General features: G+C 38.5%; 1 long non-coding RNA gene across 1 annotated transcript in view; it reads right to left on the bottom strand.

Moving 5' to 3' along the window:
• Window positions 1–15,544: 15,544 nt before the first annotated feature.
• The window catches only part of LOC117974637 (uncharacterized), a 111,541-nt gene continuing 103,656 nt past the window's right edge, over window positions 15,545–23,429 (bottom strand). Inside the window, exon 3 of the long non-coding RNA XR_004664714.1 lies at window positions 15,545–15,748. This is a non-coding gene — a long non-coding RNA (uncharacterized LOC117974637). The remainder of the gene's footprint in view (window positions 15,749–23,429) is intronic.

Raw genomic sequence — 23,429 nt, 5'->3', positions numbered from 1 at the left:
CAAAAAAAAAAAGAAACAAAGAGGGGTGACTTTCTCCAATTGATTTTATAGTGTAATATCAAAGCTTGATAGTTAATATATTTCATCTAATGTAGGATGTCAATGTTTAGAAATCAGACATTATTTCATGTACCATTATAGATATACTGCCAATTAAACTGTGACTTCCTTAACAAAAGCAAAAAAGGGAATTTTAAAGACATTAAGAACATGTAAAGAAGAATATAAGCGCTAGACTCCCAACCCCCTCAATTAACTTGTTAATATTTTATTGTATTGGTTTTCAGTAATTATTTTTAATAAAATAAAGCATTATTAGCTAATGTTCCACTCCTACCATCCCAATCTCATTCTCCTTCTAGGTCCCCAGGGACAATTGCTAAAATGAATTTGTTGTATATTTTAAAGTCAATTTTCTATACTTTTGCACATAAATATGTGCATTCATAAAAAGCATTTTTGTGCTGAGAAGGTAGAATAAGGCCTTCAAAGTTGTTGATGTTCAGATTCCAGTTGGCAAAAGTCTTACACATGTAGCATTAAATATTTTCAGTATTAAATATGCACATTCCACATGTTCAGCAGTTCTGTAATATACATCCAAAGTCTGCTCTGAGAAATGCTTACAACCTTAGCATAAACTCCCACTCACCCCTTTTAGAGAATAAAACTTACCCCTATGTAATGATCAGTCCAATTACAAGGGTGTACTCTAAGAACTTTCATTCATGTATTCAACAAGTCTTTATTGAGCACCTACACATTTCATGCCAAGGAGGTGACTTGTGTTCTCCCTACACAACAGAAGAAAGAGTGGTGGCATTGGCAAGAAAGTGCAGTGGAAAGGAGGAGCTGAATTTGTCAGGAAAAAGAACGATATTACTTTGAATTTATCAACCCTGAATAAAAAGTGCCATAGCCAAACCACGTTGCAAATTCTCAAAGGACAGTACCAGAATTGAATAAAAACTAAGTGCCCCAAATAGGAAATGGTATAGAAAGACCTGAGGCTGGGGTATGGAGCCACACGGGGTGCAGAAAACGAGGGCAGAGAAGAGAGAACAACTGCTCGGGGTGGGCTTGCATTGATGGTGAGAGATGGGTTTAACATGCATTTATAAGGACAGACATGATCAGGTTTAAAGAAAAAGAATTTTTTTTTCCAGCAGTCCCACTATGGGGCATTTATCTACAGGAAAGGAAATCAGCATATTTAGGAGATACCTGCACCCTCATGTTTATAGCAGCACTATTTACAGTAGCCAAGATTAGACTCAACCTAAATGTCCAAAAACAGATAAATAGATTAAAAAGGTAGTATATATTCACAGTGGAGTACTATTTAGCCATAAAAATAATGAAATCCTGTCCTTGGCTGCAACATGGATGAACCTGGAAGACTATGTTAAGTGAAATAAGCCAGGCACAGAAAGATAAATATTGCATGTTCTCACTCATATGTTGGAGCTAAAAAAAAAAAAAAACCGAGCTCATGGAAGTGGAGAGTAGAATTCTGGTTATTACAGGCTGGGGAGAGCAGCAGGGAGGAGAGGACAGGGAGAGGTTAGTTAACAAATACAAACTTACAGCTAGATAGGAGAAATGAGTTCTAGTGTCTATAGCACTGTAGGGTAAAGATGGTTAGCAGTAATTTATTGTATATTTTGAAAAAGCTAAGAGAGAATATTTTGAATGTTTACAACATGAAGAAATGATAGTTTGATGTAATGGATATGTTAGTTACTCTGATTTGATCATTACATATATATAAATACAAATATTATATACATATATTGAGATGTCACTCTGTATCCTATAAATATGTACAATTACATTTCAAGTAAAAATGAAAAAAGCAGTAAGACTGAAAAGATAGGTTTAGTATCAATTTATAGATGAGTCTTGATTTAGGGAAAGGAGATAGGTAGGGGAGAGAGATTTATGCCTGAGTGTGAAGAGAAGTTTTTATTGTCTTTTGGTGAATACTGCCCAGTGAATTTCTTAGTTTAGGAGAATCACAAGGAGCTGGCAGTGTAGTGTGGGCAAGTAGCTGGAGTGACATCAGAGGTCAGCTCTGTGACTCCAGCACCAGATTATTCTTTTGTCAGGAGCTGAAGCTCACAGTCAGATGCCCACGGCAGGAGCATCAATGTATTGACACTACCACCACCATGGGTCCATCACCCTTCAAAACCATGATAGAAAGACCAAGACATGGATGTACAGCTAATGTTCCTGAGACGCAATGTCTCTGAAGGGCAAGAGAGCTGGTGTGATATCCAAAATAAGCATGAATAAAACCACATTTGAAGTTGTTTTCATCAGTTGGAAAGCCTAAGAGAGGAATCAAGATGGCTTTCCCAAAGCTTTGTAACTTCAAACACTTCCCAGGATCCCCACTGCCATCTCTTAATGTTATTATCCAAGTTCTTTTTCCTGGACTAGCTGAGTTTATAAGCCATTTTTGAAAGTAACTGTAGCCATATAAAACCATAGTTATAGGAAAATGCAATCTGTTGATCTCTTCATGGTAGAGTCTATATAGCATTTACACTTCACTTCTCTGTGGGTGGAAAAGCTTTTTTCATGGTTTATTTAGCGGGAAGTCATTTTGATCAGCAAGATGAGTAATACTTTACAGCTGTTTGCAATTACTGCCTCTGCTCTGCCAGGAGTTTTAACTATTACACAAACTGAAATATCAAATGAGTTGATGCAAGATGGGGAGAAAGGAAATACATATTTCATAGGTCCATTCATGTCACCAGAAATTATCCATCACTTTTTTTTTTCAACTCTATGTTTCTAAATTCAAAGTTACATCTCAAGGTAATTTTGAATTACATAATTCCAAAGGATTTTTATCAGTGAAGGGAAGTGCACCTGCTAACGCTAGATTTCCTATTACCATTGGAAGGGCACCATTGCCTAAATTCCACATAGGTCTGAAGCCAGTTTGGCTAGAAGGAACACAGGCCTTGATCTGCATATTTGTTTCTTTAAAACGCCCATTGTGAAAGTACAATGATCAAAATATTTCAGTTCCCATGAGAATAAAGTGACAAACATTGTTTCCCTTCTCATCTAACATAAACTTGATTTAACAAGTCCACATCATGGGAAATTTAGGAGCCCTTTGTACACTGTCAATTAGATTGGCAAGTAACCGATTTATTCAGAGGAAGAGCTGGGCGTTAGTGAAGGACAGATCTAGGTTTAAATCCTGACTCTCTCACTTCCTTGCTGTGTGACTTTGGGCAAGTTGCTTATTGCATAAAATGTTAAAATGTGCATAATAATAGTACAATCTAGCTCACGCAGTTGTGAGAATTAAATGAGATAATTGATATAAAGTAGTACAGCTGCCTAGCACAGATTAAAGTCCTCCATAAATGGTAGCAATGATCTTTCAAGAAATAATTCTTCATGATTTTAAGGAAAGGATCAGGCTCATTATTTTCTTCCTTCCCAATCTTTCTAACATGGACCCACATAAAATGTGTCCCCCTCTGTCAACATCCCTTCACACACACACATACACACACGCACGTGCACACACACACACACTCTTTCTCACTCTCTCTCTTTCTCTCAGATGAGGAACCAAGCTCAGGGGGAGGTCTTGGGATTAGTTCTGATTGGTTCTGATTGGGTCACATGCCCATCACTGAACCAGTGGAATGCTGCATGCTAATTGGCTAGTTCTGGGTCAAATGCCCACCTCTGAGGACAGAGGAAGAATCAGTTTGTTTAATTGATCCACATGGATGGGCTAAGCTCAGGCAGAACTTCCAGCAAAACTTGAGTGCTGTTTTTAGAAAAAAATAGATGGAATAGATATGAAATGAACAAAAACATTATATCTCCACTCAGGCATTTCTCTTTCCTGGGCAATTGACTGGAGGGTGCATGGGGTAAACTGATCCAGACTGCAATGATTTATTGAAAAATGCCATGCCTATTCAAATTGACAAAAATTTATAAAACTTGACTAGATCCAAAAGCCTCCACTCCAGTGAAAGGGTAATGCAATGTATTATTAATACATATTAATAATTAATACCTACTCTTAGGGATACCCTGCTCTTCACTTAGCAGAAGATGTTAGATGATAGGTGAGCAATTGATCAAAAGGTCAGAGGATCACAGGCATTTCTGTGATGTAGCAAGCACTGAGAATAGCTGTGAATATCCCAGGAATTTTCTGTAGGTATCAATAAAGCCAGATTTGGGTTCCTGAACACTGACCTGAGTTCTAGTTTGGTGAACTTTGTATTTTTTATTCACATTTAGCTTCCAGTATTTTCAAACAGGGGTTAATTCAAGGAGAAGACCCAAAGGATAAGGAGGGGAGGCATCTTTTTTTTTTTAACCACATACTTTGTGATATGCATGTAATACAGATGTAGGGGTTTAAAGAATGCTGATAAATGTAACATTTTATTAATTTATGAAGCCTAGGGAAGAACATGTAAAGAGATCAAGATCTGATTTCAGATTTTACTTGCTCTTAAATAGATATCCCAGGGAAATTCAGATAAATTAAGACTCAAATGAAACCAACAAGAACATCATCAGATGACATGCCAGGCACTGTGCCCAGAGCCTTCTCAAGCAGGGTCTCCTTAAATCCTCCTGAGGATTCTGGGAGAAGGGCAATATTCTCCCCTTCCACAGATGAGGAAATTGAGGTCAGAAAGATCAAGATCACAAAAATACTCAATGGTGGAGCTGGTAAATGAATGAAAGTCTTCTAACGCCAACTCTATCCGTCTCTTTCCAGGATAAAATGTACCTTCAATTTAGCTGGTTCATCCAACTACTATAGATAGAATTTTGTTTTGTTTTTCAATTTCTAAGAGACACAACCATGGCTTTACTTAATTGGAACAAAAATTCTGAGAACTAAACATTCTCTTTCCCAGGAAGGCGGGCTGCAAAGGCACAGAGACTGTAGAATCTGGAAGATGTCAACTTCTCTGAGAATCAGGGTTAATGACCAAGGCTCGCCACTCAGAGCCAAGTGTTTTGACTTCTGTGCAGTGCTCCAGGAGAACAAATTAGAAGTTAAGCTAGGGGGAACTGATAAACCAGTGGGCTTTGAGTCACAAGGACCTAGATTTGAAGATTGGCGTAAATAATTATAACTGGAATAACTTTGGATAATTTACCCAACCTCATTGAGCCTCATTTGTGAAATAAAAATAATTATTTAATTTTATTATTATTATTGTGAGAATTAACCATGGTAATACATATAAAGCATTTAGCACCAGGCCTGGCCCATGGTAAGTACATCATAAATGATAGAGATTTTATAGTGTTAAGATTATTAGTGTTTCTTAAGATTGATTAGAAGTAAACCTCTTTTGTGGGAGGGGGGAAATGTATTAATTTGTTTCACAGAAACATGATATGCTAAGTTAGTGAATTTATGTGAGGCAGTGGGTGTGACAGACAACGCAATGAGTGGGAGACACGAGTGTGTTTGCCTTTTTGGGACCTCAAGAGTGAGTTGAGTCAGGGGCAAAGCTGATCCAAAAGGAAGCTGTGCCAGATACATGGAGTGGTGAAGGTAATGAAACTCCTTATGTCAATGAAATTACAACAAAGAATGCCTTTTGTAAATGCAGCAAACAAAAATTAAGGGTGGGAAAACACATGGTTTTTAATGTCCAATTTAGGGGATGGTTAGGTCCAATTTAGGGGAGGATGTAAAGAAGAATTTAGTTTATGCAGCAGGTGAAGAATAGAATTACGGGAATAATAATCTTGAATTATTTAGATCAATTTACTGAGCCCATAATCTCGGGAATTTCTGACATTGTAGTAAAAGTAAATGAGGTGTCTGTAGATCCACATGGCTTAACCTGTGTGGCCACTGCTTGTGATCACCTCTGTATGAAAGAATGCTGATTTGAGGTGGCTCTAATGCATTAACCACATCAATTGCTTCCTGCTCCTTGTTGTCACCAAGGTGGGCCACACTCACCTAAAAATTAGGGCAGGCAGAAGGGGGAACCACTAAGCATTTGCATTAGTTTCCAGGTTCCCTTGTCAGTTTTGACCCCTGCAATAGTAATCTTTTGGCGAAGGAACACACAACCCTGCCATTGTGGGGGAGTAAGGATCCCAAGGGTTTGGGGAGAAGTTTTTCTGTCTTATCTGAGAATGGAGTCATGTTGCCTTTGGATCTCAAGACCTCAGGGAGATAGGGAGCTCCAAGTCCTGAGAAGGAGGAATGGTACCTGGTACCTTGAATATGAGGCACACACTAAAAGGGAAGAAGGAGAAATAGAAAGAAAGAACGAAAGAAAGAAAGGAAGGAAGGAAAGAAGGAAGGAAGAAAGAAAGAAGGAAACAAAGAAAGAGCAAGTGAGAGAGAGAAAGGAAGGAAGGAAGGAAGGAAGGAAGGAAGGAAGGAAGTTGCTTGGCTTTAGACCTGAGTATTTCAGCTGTAGAAAGAGCAATTTCACTGACTGGTGAGGTGGGGGTGGGGGAATGTAGCTATTTCCTGATAATGTCTTCTGTGCTGAAAGTGCCCTGGATAGCAAGAAGGGGCACTGGGCCAGGAGAAACCACCAAAAAGAGGGCAACCCTCCAGTGCAAGAGGGAGAAGCAGCCTGTTCTTGAGTAGTGTGGACAGAACTGAAGGCATCTTTGTCATGGACTGTAGTGCTCCTTGTGGATGCTGAGGGACTCTGGAGCCCCGTGGGATTTTGCTTTACTGGGCTTCTTGCCCTGCTGCAAACACATCCTTTCATAGTTCTTTCTTGTGACTGCAGGAGATTGTGCTCCAGCATCAAAATGAGAAGCAAAAGATCATGGATCCAGGCCAGGGTTTCCCACTAATTAGCCATGCCCCGTCAATAAGTCACTTGGCATCTAGGCCTCAGTTTCCTCATCTAGTAAATGAGAGTTAAATAAGATTATTTCATATATCAACTAAATCCCAAACAGCATTTTTCAATATCTTTTGTCCACTGTCTTCCCCCATCAATTCTTTCCAAAAAACATGCCCCTGTTGAGAAGTCTGAGACCTTGAACCCCAAATGCCTAGTGTGGTGAATGGCACACAGTAGGTGCTCAAGAAATACTTATTGAATGAATGTTTCTTTGGAAAGTCTCTGTTGAATGGATGCTGCTTTCTATTATTTCTTCCCAGAGAAAAGAGGCAAACATCTATGGCAATATAAGAGGGGAAAATCATTCTAATAGTTGATGACACAGAATACATTAAAGCAATGCTCAGTCACCATATATTAAGTCTTTTTAACATGGCTTTTAAACAGCTTTTCTTATTAGCCAAATGAAATACAGTAATCCTTTAACTCTCCTGTGTCAGATTATCAGCTATTTCAAGTAAGTGTTAACATTTCTGTCACTGGCAAAAGTGAATTATGTTTTCCTTCCCAAGCTTGCATCAACATGCCCAACAAGCGGGCTGCACGCGCCTCTCTAATGGGACAGTGTGAGGTGCCACTGCGGTGATTATGAAGCAGCTCGACATCTGGAGGTGGGGGCATGTCAGCCCCACCCTGCAGCCTGAGCAGGGCCAGGCAACCTTTGCAAGATGAGTGAATGAATGAATTGGGATGTCATCCTGGGTGAATAACAGAACTCCTATAACTGCTCTGGTTTTGTTCTATAAATAGCCTGAACAGAAAATTCTAGATGCTGTTATTCCTTGTGAATTTCTGTGTCAGGGTTGATGACAATACAGAGGATACCAGCTACTTTATGGTCAAACACCCATTCTTTAGAAATCTGGAAAATCTGTCCACCAGGAAAATTCAGTTGGGTGATACAAAGTTCTTATTTTGCAAACCAGTTGATCATGGTGTATCAGAGAAAGATCATATTTAAGAGACAAACTGCAATAGAAATTCAAATTTCTTACCAGGTGAATGTGATCAGGCCCTGGAGCCCATTTCTTGTTGCCTCTTCCACCTCCTCTTGGCTGTTCAGCGAGCCGTGTTGCTGCACCACATCATGTCTTTTCACCGCCCTTCCTGCTGATGGGAACAACCACCCATCTTGTCTACCTGGAGAAACCTCACCCATCCAGCAGAATGATGCTTTTCTTTATTCCCTAGTGTTTTGCACCTACCTCTATTGGCACTTCTACATCTCATTCTAATTATATGTATATAATCTTGTCTCTTCCATTGAATGATGAATTTCTTGAGGTCAGAAACTATATTTTATTTTGAATTTCAAATGCTCTGGCATATATTAGAAGCCAAATAAATGATTGTTGAGATCAATAACTACTACTTAGAGTATCTCAGTTATTCACACTGAAACACTGGAAAGTAAATATTATTACTTTCATTTTAAAGACAGAATATAGGATCACAGATTTTTAGATAACTTGCCCAAAGTAATAAACTAGCAATAGAATATCTTAGATTGAAAATCAAGTGTGCAATGCCCATTTTAAATTAAATATAAGAACATTTAACATGTGTGCAGAATCACTAAAACTTCACAGATTGTATTTGTTAGTTCATGCATACATATGCATTTTGTTCTAACCAGAACAGTGGAAACCTAGCACTGAATTAGGTCAACTGTTTTGTCTTCTTTCACTTCTTAATATGAGCACATTTTATTAGTGCTTTCTACCTTTGGCTTACTAATGAGTAAGGAAGGGCTGAAAGGAAAATAGGTTGTCCCATCTTTTCCTGTCCTTCCATGTCATTATTTCAGTGTAAGTGGCTGGCTAATACAGGGAAGTGAGAAAGGATCTGGAAAACTCCTGTGGTGAGAGAATTCACTTTTGAGGAAATGAAGACCTTAAGGGGGAAAATAGAATGAAGACAAAGGTCAGAAATATTCATATAAAATCTCCTATAAATATATTTCTATAAGGAAAATTTAACTGCAGAAATAAACACCAAATATAGTCAGTTGGTGACTTTTCTCACACTAAATTAGTAATAATACATGTACATTTATTTCCCTTGCCATGTTTAGCTTAATTGAAACTTTTCAGGATAGCTCTCCTGAAAACTGGTGGTTGCCAATTTGTTGTACTCCAATATGCATGCTAATAAGCATGTTTAAAGGTAGAGATAAATATTAATTAAAGGTAATATGCATGCTAACAAGAATTTTTATGTGTCTTTCTCATCCTCCAACCAAATGTTTCATGCTTTTTTGATTTTATGGCTGGAGCTCCTCTTCTTTGATGCCCCTTCCAGTCTTTTCAGTGGAGTCAGAAGCAGAGACTTGACTGCCTGAGATGGGAAAGGCATTGGAGACCCTCAATTGTTCTCTGCTGAGGAAGTATTTAGTGCTCTTCTTTCCCGAAACGCCCCTGGAAATAGATTGCTTAGGTCTGCAAATGTTAACTTCTCGCCTAGGCTCCTGTTGTGGCTTCGCCCTCCTCAACACGTTGTGGCTCCCTCCTCAGAGAAAGGCACAGTTCTAAGGTTGGAATGATTTCCCTTCATCTTCCCTTATCTTTCCCAAGGCCACAGTGCAAAATCTTCTCCTTTTTTTGCCATCTGTTTTACCTCCCCTTTCTATTCCCAAACCCCAGTTCTCTCTTTTTAAAATTACTCCCAACAGGGCTAGCTTGCCATTCATATGTACTGGAAACAAGTTGCTAAAAAGGTTTATATAAGTAAATTTGTGTACAGTTGAATTTTTCTTAAGGGAAATTTGCAATTACTCTACGTTACTTCTTTGTGTGGAAAGAGCATGGGTTTGGATTAGTTAGATTAAAATTCAAATTTTAGCTTTTCTCCCTTGGTAGCAAAATGACTGACCTTGGGAAGGTGTGCACAACCTCTCTGAGCCTTAAATTTCTCAACTCCCCTGAATGAAAATAATGATATCTACCTTGCAAACACCAGGACATGCTGTTGAATTCAAGAGTCAGATAACAAAATGCATAAGAAGTAAGATGCCACTATGTAAACTTATATATGCGTGAGTGTAGAGGAAGAGATGGGTATGCAAGAATCGTCAACAAAATGTTGATGGTGGCTGGTTTTGGGAGACATTTGCTTTTTCCCTTTTTTCTTTCTGTAATGTTTGAATTTTGGGCTAATTACTGTATTAACAGGGAATGATAAACATATTTCAGTATTAAATAACAAAGTTGTTGTAACTTAAGAAAAGAAAAGAAACACACATTACCTGATATAAATAAGTAAAATGTATTAAATCTCTGCTAAACATATGTTGTTATTCTATGTTCTTTATACCCATTGTTTGATTTACTCCTCACAGCAGGCTTGGAGTTACTCTTATCCTAGCATGATGCCTCATGCATAGTAGGTACATGGGAAATGCTGGTTTTCCTTCTTCTATGCTATATGATTAGTTGGGTTTCATTCTTATTATATTCATATCACTAGACACAGAAACAATAGGTGATATGTTTTTAGTGCTTTTGGGTACTGAATATTCCATTAAACATGGGGAGAGTGATGAAAAGTTCCAGGCAAGTATTTCATTACAATTTAAGGGAAAGGGGCTTCTCTACGTTAATATACATCTCAACGCTGGTTTCTCTCTAAAAATTTAGTTAGCTCTCTATTTTTCTAGTGGCTGCTCTAGCCAATGGTGTAACAAGGACAAAATAGGAGATTTTCTTAAAACTGATGCACATTATCAATTGTTATCTTTTGACATATAAAAAGTAACTACGTTGTTTTCTTTTTAAAAGAAACAAACAGTGGCAAGTACTTAAAATGTGACCACATAGATTGGAAACACAAAAATTATCTACTTTCTTCTAAAATGTGTATTTTGCACCCTTCCTAGCATTAACTACCCAATTTCCAGACCCACAGATCAATAATTATTCATGACTGAGACCCATCAGCGGTTAGTAAGTGCTCTGTGCAATTTTCAGGTCACTTTTGTAGTTTGAAATTTTCCATCTGTCACATGGAAATCCTTTTCTACAGAGCATAAGTGAACACTTCTCAGCTGTGCTCCATAAGGGAGAGGCAATTCCAAGAAGTGCAGGGAGAGATGGCAGACGAGAGTTTCAACCTTTACAGATGAGAATGTGTATTAATTCTTTTAAAAAAATTTGAAAAAATATTTACAAAGAAAGAAAGTGTGTACAATGGCTCCCAACAGCTGAGGGCGGCTGAAGACTCCTGGATGACCTGGACAGATGTAATGGGAGGTAAGATTTCCATCCCTGCTGAAGGGCAGAGCAAATCTCAAATGCCAGTGCAACTTTTGCATTTCTCTGACATGCCTATTTCCAACAATCTAAGCACTGAATTGCTCTAAACTTAATGTGGCTGGCTTTAGAAGACAAGGCAGAGGGCCCAAGGGGAGATGTAGTAATTCTTATTGCTGTTGAATTGTTCTGTATTGATTACACATAAAAGCTATTTGGCGGCTCTTCTCCTTTTTTGGCTCACACCCTTACTTCAGCCTCTCGCATCCTCAGATGGCCCAGTGGCAAACAAGACAGAAATTCTCTAGGTGTCTTAACTAAACTTCATGGGGATATCTGGATCCTCCATCAGGGCTGCCACTGAAAAGAGTCCTGACAGGGTGGAAGGATGAGCCAATGACCTCTACTGCGAAGATTTCTTCCAACTCGATGGCCTCTGATTTTTTGTTAGTTACATGTTAAACATGAAGATCCATCCTTTTATACTGTGGTCTCACTGATAAATGCTGAGGACATACATATTTAGAAAAAGCTTCTTCCAAAGTGCAAAAGAAGACAAGTCTATATGTCCACATGCACAGAAAGGAGTGCACACGCATACACACACACACACACACGCACTGCATTTATGATCTTGAAATTGGGTTTGAAAAAGATATGTTCACTTCCATTTTGCATATTTGAAATCTGATCTAAAAATAAATTCTGAATGGGAGGGTTGGTATTATTATTAGAAGCCAATAGACTGGATAAACGTCTTCTGTGGCAGGTCCCACACAGTTTTTCAGCTCAAACTGGGTATTTCCCATTAGCCTCTTTTTCTGTTGTCTCATGATGAGCTCAGTTCAATCTCAGGGGTGCAGTGGGTGGGTGGGGGTGAGGGTGGGTGGTGAGACTGAGAGAAGCCCACTCAGTTAGATTATAAAGTATGACAATTAAAACAAAATTTAGGCATGACGTAAATACAGTGAAGCGCCTAATCTTCAGTGTCCGTCTTGATAAATTTTCACATACGTACATGCTCATGACCATACCCAATTTAAGATATAGACTATTTCAAGGACCCTGGAAGGTTCCCTCCTCCTCCTTCTGCCTTAGTACCACTTCCCAGAAAGAGGCCACTATTCTGATTTCTGTCACCAGAGATTAGTTTGGCTTGTTGCTGAACTTCACAGAAGTAGAATCATACAGTATATACTCTTATTTTTCTGTTTTTTTCTCATTCGACATTTATGTCTATGAGATTTATCTATTTTATTGCATATGCGATATAATTTTTTAGAAAAGGTCTCTCTAAAATTAAATATTCAAATATGTATTTGCCTGTGGAATGGTCACATTGGGAGGCTTCAACTTAAGCCAAGGCTGTGGCAATGATCCGGAAGGTCTGGAAACCCACTTCAGAATCTTTGTGCAGCAGTGGGCAAGACAGTCAAGCACACATGTCAGAGTGTTTTGGAGTCACACTTAATTTTTGACTCCAGCCTAAACTGGATCATCCTTGCTATGGGTTGAATGTTTTTGTCCCCTCCAAAATTCATGTTGAAACTTAATTTCCAATTCAACTGTGTTGGGAGGTTTTATCTTTAGGTTGTGAATAAATCAGGAGGTTTCTGCCCTCATGAATTATTCAAGGGCTTGAAATAGGGGTTTGAAAAATTATAAAAGGGCTCTTATAAAAGGGCTTGATGGAGGGAGTTTGCTCCTTTTTGCCCCTTTTGTCCCCTCCACCATATCAGGAAATGGCATTCCTCTCCTCTGGAGGAGGCAGCAACAGGGCACCATGTTGGAAGCAGAGGCTGTGCTCTTTCACCAGACGCTGAACCTGCTGAGACCTTGAACCTTCAGAACTGTAGGAAATAAATTTCTATGGTTTACAAATTACCTAGTCTGTATATTTTGTTATCGAAGCACAAATGGACTAACATATTCCTTTTTACCTCATTATACCTGTTTCCAAGTAACTTTTGCGGAATAAAATTTGCTCTCAAAATATAATAATACAAACATGCCACACGTGCTCTATGTGGATAATCTCACTTAATCCTCACAACAACCCTATTATTATCCCCAATATGAAAACACACAAACTGACAATAACTTGTCCAAGATGATACAGCCAGGAAATAGTGGAGCTGGGATCTTAACCCAAACTCATTCAGATTACAGAGCTGGTGGCTTCTATGGGCTTCTATGGGCTCTGAGGACACATCTCCAGAAATGTTCTGAGTGATGGCAACAGTTGGCCAAAATGAAAGAAGTGAGTGGAGGCTAAAGGGATTACTCATTTTACATTATGGCTGTACCTACTAAGAGCCAAAACTTCATCATCATACTCTGTGTAAGAGTTGAGCATCAGCAGTGGGGCCCACAGTGGTGGGAGGGCAGGTTGGATAATGTAAGGATGCAGTGTGGAATGCTGAATAGGGCAGGGGATACTAGAACAAGGTGAAAGTACTGGCTCCAGCTCTTACTCATTATTGTGATTTGGAGACAAGTATTTCACTTTCCTAAAGCCTTTGTTCCTTCATCTGCAAAATGGAAATTAATAATGACACCTATCTCACTGAATTTAGTCAGCATTCAATGATTCATGTGAAGCACTAGCACTATGCCTGGATATAGTTGGTTCTCAATAATGATTAACTCAGAAACTCTCTTACATTTAATGTAAGCATATGCCCCATCTTGAGTAGAACACTTAGAACAGAACTTTATCAAAGTAACGTAACACGAAGGGAGAGGGTTAAACTAGTTTGATGGGAATGTTTATGAAAATCAGAAGAGAATTGCATTGGTGGGCCAATATTGGCCACTCATTTAAGCAATTCATTTACTTCCCACAGCCAAAACATGGCCATTAAAAGGGTTTACTTGGATGTTTCCCTCTTTCTATATTGATCCCTTTTCAGTGAAAATATTGATAAATTTGTATAGATCTGGACCTTAAAGTTACTTAATTATTGATTGAAAACAGTTGCTCAGGCTCAGCAGGTGGGTTTTTACTTTGTTTAACAACTAGAAGAAACAAGCACGGTTTCTGTGGGATAAAGCTGGCACTGAAGTCCCGCCTGAGTGGGCTAACTCAGCTCTAAGCCTCAGCTGTGAGAGCTGCAACATCAATGTCCCAAGATGTTTGTCTATATGCTTTCTTGTTTATTAACAACTGGGAGTAAATTAGACAAAGCAGTGCCACCTATAGTGATTGGTCCCAACTCTGGGCTAGGCAGAACCATGAATATGGATTTGAAGTTATTTTTGAGCATGTTTAATGAGCTATTGCTCACTTCTATCAGTGCAGAAGCAATCCAGCAAACACCTACCAGCGCCTGAGGTGGCCTGGAGGACCTAAAGATCAAGAAAATATGTCAACTACACTGCCCTCTAAAAGTTGAAAGAATAGGAATATGAAGTGAGCTTTTACGTCATCGTAATAAAGAGTAGGAAGAGGTTAAATTATTGCTAAAGTATTGTGAATGTTCAGAGAAGGAATTTTTTTTTTTTTTTTTCTGAAATGGAGTCTCGCTCTGTCACCTAGGCTGGAGTGCAGTGGCTCAATCTCAGTTCACTGCAACCTCCGCCTCCTGGGTTCAAGCAATTATCCTGCCTCAGCTTCCCAAGTAGCTGGGACTATAGGCATGTGCCACCATGCCCGGCTAATTTTTGTATTTTTAGTAGAGATGAGGTTTCACCATGTTGGCCAGGCTGTCCTCAAACTCCCAACCTCGGGAACACATATAATTTGGCTGTGAGAGGCAGAAACCCCAAAATAATGGCTTAAGCAGGAGAGGTATTTATTTTCTCCTGGGTAAACAAAGTCAAGAAGTAAACAGTCCAGGCCTGGACTTGTCTGATGACTCTTCCTATCAAGTTACTCCACCATCTTTGACACAGGGCTTTCTTCTCATGGTCTCACATGTCTGCTTAAGGCTTTCGCCATCATGACTGCATTCTAGAGTTGAAGAAGGGTAAAGGGAAGAAAATTTTCTGCTTTGATCTCTCAGAGTCCTGCCTATTCAATGCAATGCTTCAAATTCTATGAATCTGTTCATTCCACGTTGGTTTACCTTCGGCCTCTCTGCCCCTGCAACATCATGAGGTCAGAGAATTTGTATGTTTCATTCAACATGTGAAAACATAGTAAGTGTACAATAAATATTTGTTACATGAATGAAATAATTCCACAAGTAATAGTCGTTAAAATGGAACTCAATCTTGACAATCAAAGGATCTGGGTGATGGCAAAGATGGGTAGGGGGACATTTGAGTCTTTTTATGTTGACTTCAGTGGGAGGTCCCATTAAGGAGACAGAGAGAGCCAAGAAGAGTGTGGAAGCTGCACTAGAGAAACTTCTTGTCCCCATTTGGAGCATGCGAGTGAGAACAGGCTGGTTAGACATCACTACAATCCATATAGGTGTTGCCAATAGTAAAATAACTTGTTTTAATACCACATCACATCCTCTGTTATTTTCAGAGCTTGACCAGGCTTAAATAATTGGAGATCTTTGAGAGCATTACAGGTTTTCTTCAGCTTCCCAGGTAAAGATCGCTTTACATTCCATCATTAATGTGTGTGGCTGGAGGACTTCCAGACTGAGAGAGAAAAAGAAGAGGAGCACAATGTAGACAGTCTTTAAAACTTTCAAGTATTACAAAGTACTACATGCCCACTGTTTGGATAGCAGTGGAATCAAAAGAGGACAAATATACTTTAGCCGCAGTTCTTATAGTATGATTTTTTTTTAATGTGAAGACTGATATACAGCACCATTTGGCATGAGCAACAAAAGCTTTCCCTCCTAATCTTTTGTTTCAGGTCCCAGGGGTTATTAATAATGATCACTTATTAGTCTAATGCATCATTGCTCTCTTCCCATCATTGAATTTTTAACAGCGTTATTGACTTATAATTGATATATAATAAATTGCACATAAAGTTCATAATTTGATGAGTTTTGACCTATGTATACATCTGTGAAATCATCACCAGAATGACATGATGAACATATCACTCCAAATGTTTCCTCGTGCGCCTTTGTATTTTCTCTCTCCTGCTCCTCCTCCACCCACCTCTTGTCCCCAGGCAACCACTGACCTCTTTTCTGTCACTGAACATCTGTTTGTGTTTTACAGAATTTAAATACGTGGGTTCATACAGGATGTATATTTCTTTGTCTGGCTTCTTTCAGTTAGTATAATTACCTAGAGATTCATACATGTTGTGTATATCACTAGTTCATTCCTTTTTATTGCTGGGTAGTATTCTATTATATGCATATAATATCTTCTGTTTATCTCTTCACTTGTTGATGGACATTTAGGATGTATCTGATTTTTTTGGCTATTGCAAACAAGGCTGCTATGTACATTTGTATACAAGTTTTTGTGTGAACATATGATTTTACATTTCTCTTGGGTGCATATCTAGGAGTGGGATGGGTAGATCATTGTATATGTGTGTATGCATGTTTTCAAGAAACTGCCAAGCTGTTTTCCAAAATGGTTGTACTATTTTATATTCTCACTAGCAATGTGGCAATGTAAAATCTCCATATCTCTCACCAGCACTTGGTATGGTTGGTCTTTTTATTTTCCGACATTCTAATAGATATGTAGTAGCACTTCCCTAGTGATTAAGGATATCAAGCATTTTTTCATGTGCTCATTTGCCAACAATAAATCTTTGAACAGAAGTTATCTGTTCAAACCTTTGACCTATTTAGTTGTTTCCTTACTATTCAGTTTCAAAGAGTTATTTATATATTCTGGATATAAGTATTTTACCAAACATATAATTTGCGGATATTTTCTCCCAGTCTAAGGCTTGTTTTTTTATTCTCCTAACAGAGTCTTTGAAGAGCAGAAGCTTGCAATTTTAACTTTCTATTTATCAATTTGTTCTTTTACACAGCATGGTTTTGGTGTTGTATTCTTTCCTTTGGGAACTTCAGTTGCATATGTATTAGGTAGCTTGAAGCTGTCCCACAGCTTATTGATTTTTTAAACATTTAATTTTCTGTGTGTTTCATTTTGGATAGTTACTATTGTCATGTCTTCAAGTTTACTAATCTTTTAAAAAATAATTCTTTTGTTGTTAATTCTATCTTGAGTATTTTTCATCTCAGATATGGTGGTTTTCATCTCTTGTGGTTCAATTTTGGAGATATATATATATATATATATATATATATATATATTCTCTGTAACTCTAGATAAGTTGTACTATTTCTTCCAGCTTGATGAACCTATGGAATACAGGTGATTTTGATGCACAGCCTAGCGAAGAATCACTCACTCTGCTGTAACTCATAGGTAATTTCAAGAGTACAATGACCAAAGTCATTACCTTTCAACTATAAGAAACAGAATAAAAGAGGAAAAAGGACAGGTGAGGACTGAGGTCCTATTTCATGATGTAGGGTCTTCTTGGTGTTAATATTCATCCTCTTTGTTGTTGTTTTATGTCTTCAACTACTAATTTCCATCCCTTGGATTTAGGTTGGGTCAGGAAAGTTAAAGAAGACTGTTGAAATTAATAAGGTGGTGTAGAAAATGGAGAAGAAATGCTGAAGCAAAGGGGGTCAGAAGGGATGGCATGAAGAGTAAGAGAATCTCAAAGAGTGAGGTTCAAACTTGAGATCTTTGAGAATCATCTGAAGAATCCATTAATTGTAAATGTCTATAGACCTCACACAGAGCTTTCTTAGTAGAGAGCTGGAGTATGGCCCAGGAATCTGAATTTTTATGGACATACCAAAAAATTCTGTCATGAGAGGCCCACAGCCCATCATGAAAACCCTGTTTTTGACCTAACATTTTGCCAGGTTCCGTGGAAATCCTCATGAGAAAAATGTTCGTGATATAATCTAAGCCAACAATGAAGCTCTGGCACAATTTTCAGTTTGTACCTAGACAGCTTCTGACCCATTTGTGTTGAATAAAGAAATGAAAAACAAATGCTTGGATGAATGAATGAATTAATATAAATCTTCATTTCTGTGTTTATAAATTGATGTTCATTTATAATAATCATATTAATTATTGATATAAATATGATTAGTACTGCTATGGTTTGAATGTGTTCTCCAAAGATCATGTGTTGGAAAGTCAATCCCTAATGCAACAGTGTTGAGAGGTAGGACTTTTAAGAGGTGATTAGGTCATGAGGGCTTTGCCCCATGAAGGATTAATGTTGTTGTTGCGGGAGTGGGTTCCTGATCAAAGGATGAATTCAGCTCCTTTCACTCTTTCCTGCTCTCTTGCCCTTCTGCCCTTGGCCATGGGATGATGTGACAAGGAGGCCCTTGCCAGATGCTGGCCCCTTGATATTGGACTTCCTAGTCTCCAGAACTGTGAGAAATACATTTCTTTTCTTATAAATTACCCAGTCTGTGGTATTCTGTTGTAGCAACACAAAATGGAGTAAGACAAATACCATAATTCTTTATGTTTGTTTTTTAAAAACACATTTACTTATGCCCAGTAATCTATTTATACTATAAAACAACTCAGCAAATCTTTTCCCAGATAGTGTAAATGCAAACTTCAGTCCAATGCCAGCAACATACTCATAGATTTGGGGTTAGGAATATAGGAAATATAGAAGCTTCCCTGGGTTTATGTGTGTTTTAACAAGAAAAAAAAATAACCAGTTAAAGACAAATTTAACACCTATGGTCAGTTGTAAACAGTTACTCTTTATGATATGTCTTTTTCCTCAAGCATTTCGTTTTGATGTGTAACAAATAATACACAAGTGACAGAATATAAATATGTTAAAGATGTTCAGCTTATATTGACCATGTTATGTATCACTGCAAGTAAAATTAGAGTAAGGAAACATTTCTTGGTTAAGATAGATTTTCCTTCTTTCCACAGCTTGAACTTGTCAATAAATTAATAATTAGTTTAGTACTGTAAAAACTCTTTTCTTATCAAATTTACCTTAAAAACAAACCATTCTGTCTTCTGACAGGTTGTTGGAGCCTGTCAGTAAATGGGAGCATGGATTTGAATTTTGTAAGTGGGTCTCATAAAAGGGTTGTAAATTAAGTCAGTGCTATATAAACAAAAGCAAAGGATTTTAGATTAACAGATGCTTACTTCTTTTTACCACAGAGACGCTGCTATTGTTTGAATGTGGTTTGCCCTTGCCAAAATTCACGTTGGAATTTGATTCCCAATGTGGCAGTGTTGGGAGGTGGGGTCTAGTGGGAGGTGTTTGAGTCATGGGGGCAGATCCTTCATGACTAGATTAATGTCCTTTTGGAATTACATTAGAAGTGAATTCTTGCTCCCACAGGGATGCATTTGCTTCTGCCAGAGCAGGTTGTTGAACAGACTCTGGCTTCCTCGGTTTCTCTCTCTTTTGCTTCCTGTCTCACCATGTGATCTCTTTGCACTTACTTGCTGGCACAGATCATTTATGCAAGCTTGATCCAAGAAAGAGAATCCCTGAGCTCATCCTTTTCTTTCATCACTTCATCCAGCAACACTAGGAGCAGCCAGCAAATGTCTTTATATTCTTTGGTTTTCCACAACTGTTCAAAAGTATCATGTATAGAGTCACAAAATTTTTTGTCTCTTATAAGAATTTGGAATATCAAATGCATTTATTTTGTGTATCTCTATAAACAGTTCACATCATGGGCTATCAGTGCTGTCTGTACTATTAGAAGTACAGTCCTTAGCATTTTTAGGTCTAATCAGATTAAACAGCCAATTCCAGGAAACCTAAAACCAATTATGAAAATTTAACCTTAAAATTCTGTTTCTTTAATGTCAAAATTTGCATTAGTCAGTGTTCTCCAGAGAGACAAAACCAACAGGATATATATCTATATTTATAGATATATATTTATAGATATATATAGTTATAGATATAGATATATGAGAGGAGAGCAATTGGGGAATTCGCTCTTGAGATTATGGAGGCTGAGAAGTCCCACAGCATGCCATCTGCAAGCTGGAAACCCCTGAGATGCTGGCAGTGGTTCAGTCCAAGTCAGAAGGCCTCAGAACCAGGGAAGCCAATGATGCAATTCTGAGTCTGAGGATGACGGCCTGAGAACTTGGGTTGGGGGCACTGGTGTAAGTCCTGGCATCCAGAAGCTGGCGACTCTCAAGTTCTGACATCCAAAGCATCAGAGGAAGAGTCTATCCCAGCTCTTCAAGAGAGACCAATTTGCCTTCTGTATTTGTTCTCTCTGGGCCCCTGGCCGATTAGATGGTTGCCCACCCCCACTGAGCGTGGATCTTCACCTAGCCCACTTAGACTCACATGCTCATCTCCTCTGGAAACACCCTCACAGACACATCCAAAATAGTGGTTTACCAGGTTTCTCTAGGTATTCCTTAATCCAGTCAACACCTAAAATTAAGCACCACAAAGAGTTTCTCAACCTCAGCACTATTAACATTTTGACATTTTGGACCAGATAATTTTTTGTTACAGTAAATGATCCTGCACATTGTAGGATGCTTAGCAGCATCTTTGGCCTCTATCCACTAAATGCCCCTTTCCCATGTATAACCGCCAAAAATGTCCTCCATACCTTGGCAAATGTTCTCTAGGAACAAAACTGCCCATGCTGAAAGTGATTCCTTTAGGACTACATTGGGTAGGCACGTTCAGGTGATACTCTTTACTGCCTCCTCTCAACTGTGCCCTAAGTAAGTTGAGGGTCTGCACATTTTCTCATTTGTAACACAGAGCCAATACAATCTACATCAAAGAAATTAAGCTAGATTCTATCTAGCTTAATTATGCACATACCACACAAATATGCACATACCACACACATATCTGTATATATATGGAGAGAGAGCCTACCAAAGTTGGGTGAATGGGAAGCAAGGGCACCATGTGTGATATGCACGCACTCATACAGTGAGTGCACGGTAAGAACTGTGGTGAATCAAGAGCTTGCACCCCTCTAATGACTGTGTCTGCTGCTCTGTATTGTTGCCGTGTAAGAATCTGAGTTCAGTGTTGGTGAATATTCTAATTTTTCAGGAGAAGCCATGAGATCCTTGTGTGTATGCGTGTGAATGTGTATATAATACATATAAAATATACACTTTAAAAGATAGGTTTATAGTTTGTTAAAGGACTGTGAGAGTAAAACCAAGAAAACCCACATCGGTGGGTTGTGTGTGGGCTGTAGGCCATCGTATTGTAGCCTCTGACTTCCACCAGGCATGTAACTGTTGCTCAATAAATGTTAGTTTTCTGCCATATCTCTTGGACTCTGGAGGCGTGAGGTTGCCTGCAGAGTTTGGAATCCACTAGCTTCCGCAGTTATCCCTGTGTTCCTTAAGGTGTCTAGGAAAACTAAACTCAATGTTCCTGCATTCTACTTGCATCACTATTACCTCTTTTCGTGTGAAGAAACGGTTTCTTTACTGAAGCTCTGTTAGTGTTTAATTGATCTTTAGATCACTCAATACACATACCCTTTAGATACTGCCTAAGGAAAGATTAATTTTCAGCCCCAGGAAAGATTTAAAATAGGAAATTCTGGGCCATGCTAATGTAACTAAGGCTTTACCTTAGAAGTAGCAAAATCTGGAGAATTAAAAATGAACTTCATTTTGGCAAAAGGAGCACAATAGTGCTATTTCTAAATAGTAGAAATTTCTTAAACAAAAAGGTAGAAATACAAGTGTGTTGTATAAGAGTGAACAATACAAATATTGTTAAAGTAGAAAATTGGGGGTTGGTAGTTAAAGGGGTGTGGATAATACAAAAAAGAATTGGGACTCCACACTGCAAAAGGAAGGTTTATAGTTACACAGGTTTGACTGATACTTTTTAAAAATTTTTTTAATTTTCTTCCTTCCTTCTTTCCTTCCTTCCTTCCTTCCTTCCTTCCTTCCTTCCTTCCTTCCTTTCATCTTTCTTTCTTTTTTTTTTTCTAGAGATGCAGTCTCGCTGTGCTACTCAGGCTGGTCTTAAACTTGTGGCCTCAAGCAATCCCCTTGCCTCAGCCTCCCAAAGCTCTGGGGCCACAGGCATGAGCCACTATGGCTAGCACTGAGATTTTTCAAAAAGTGAGGAAGGTTAGGAAAACATTTTATGAGTGAGTAGCTAGTGCTGTACATCAGGGACGATACTAGGTGCTTTACTTACCTTAGCTCACAATGCTACTGCTCCCAACTAGTTGCAAGTTGGTGTTATTATTCCTGTGTTTCCAAAGGGAGTCAGAAAGGTTAAGCAATTTGTTGGTGGTCACGTAGCTAGCAGGTAGCAAAGCTCAGAGGGTTAAAGAACAAAAATATTCACATCAGAGCAAAACCTGCCCCTACAATAGGCCTAGAGGGGGATTCCCAACCTGGAAACAGCATAGAAATGCTCCCTCTTACCACCATGAAATAATAGGCAAAATGCTGTACTTATGAGTTCCATCACTGTTCTAGAAAAGGGATTGCAGTTTTCATCAGATTTCTAAAAAAAATTAAAAAGGAGAAGAAAAATAAGATTGAGAACCTCTACCCTAAAAATATGTTGAGTTCTAGTCCTAAAGACTGTCCTACAGTTCTCTACAGGTATAAGAAAACATACTGCAGATTTACTTGGAAATTCAAAGATAACTGTGCTCACTCACAAGTACTTTCCAAAGCTGAAATAATAACAACTTAATAGCAAATCAATCTTTCTTTATCCAGATATGTGAAGTAAGAGGCCACAGAGGCTGCACCCTAACTCAAAGCAAAATAGCACAGTGGAATTTCAGAGTGCTAAATGCCTTTCCTGAGTATCTGGCCCAATCACCTTATTTAACAAACGAGAAATGAGACCCAAAGTGTTGGGTCACTTCCCAGGGCCACTGAAACCTTAACCTAGGCTTCCTAACATGGGTGCAATGTTGTTTCCATGACTCCAGGCTGTGTTCTGGAGATGCTGAAGTAAGATAGATTTCAACTGCATTCATTCATGCTATGAGCCATCATGCCCCCACCATTTAAGGTGACTCGAATCCCACGTATCCTGAAAAAAGTTTAAAGCACACCTACTCTGTGCCAAAATTCAAATTTTTAATTGAAATTTAGAACTCAGCTTCTTGGAAACTGGGTTGTTCTAAGTGGGTCACTACCCTACAACTACCTCAAAAGAAGCTTCGATGATCATTTATTAAGTACCTACTGAATGCAGAAACACAAAAGGATGAGAAGAAAGTTAAAAAAAACAGACAAAACCTGCAAGTCATGGTTTCTGCACATATAGAATATAAAAGTAACCATGGAAAGAACTATATGTAGGAAGATATATTGT

The sequence above is a fragment of the Pan paniscus genome, chromosome 1, assembly GCF_029289425.2.
Source record: "Pan paniscus chromosome 1, NHGRI_mPanPan1-v2.0_pri, whole genome shotgun sequence".
NCBI classification, from domain to species: Eukaryota; Metazoa; Chordata; class Mammalia; order Primates; family Hominidae; genus Pan; species Pan paniscus.
The sequence above is the reverse complement of the archived record's forward strand: the minus strand, read 5'-3'. Positions and strand labels throughout refer to the sequence as shown.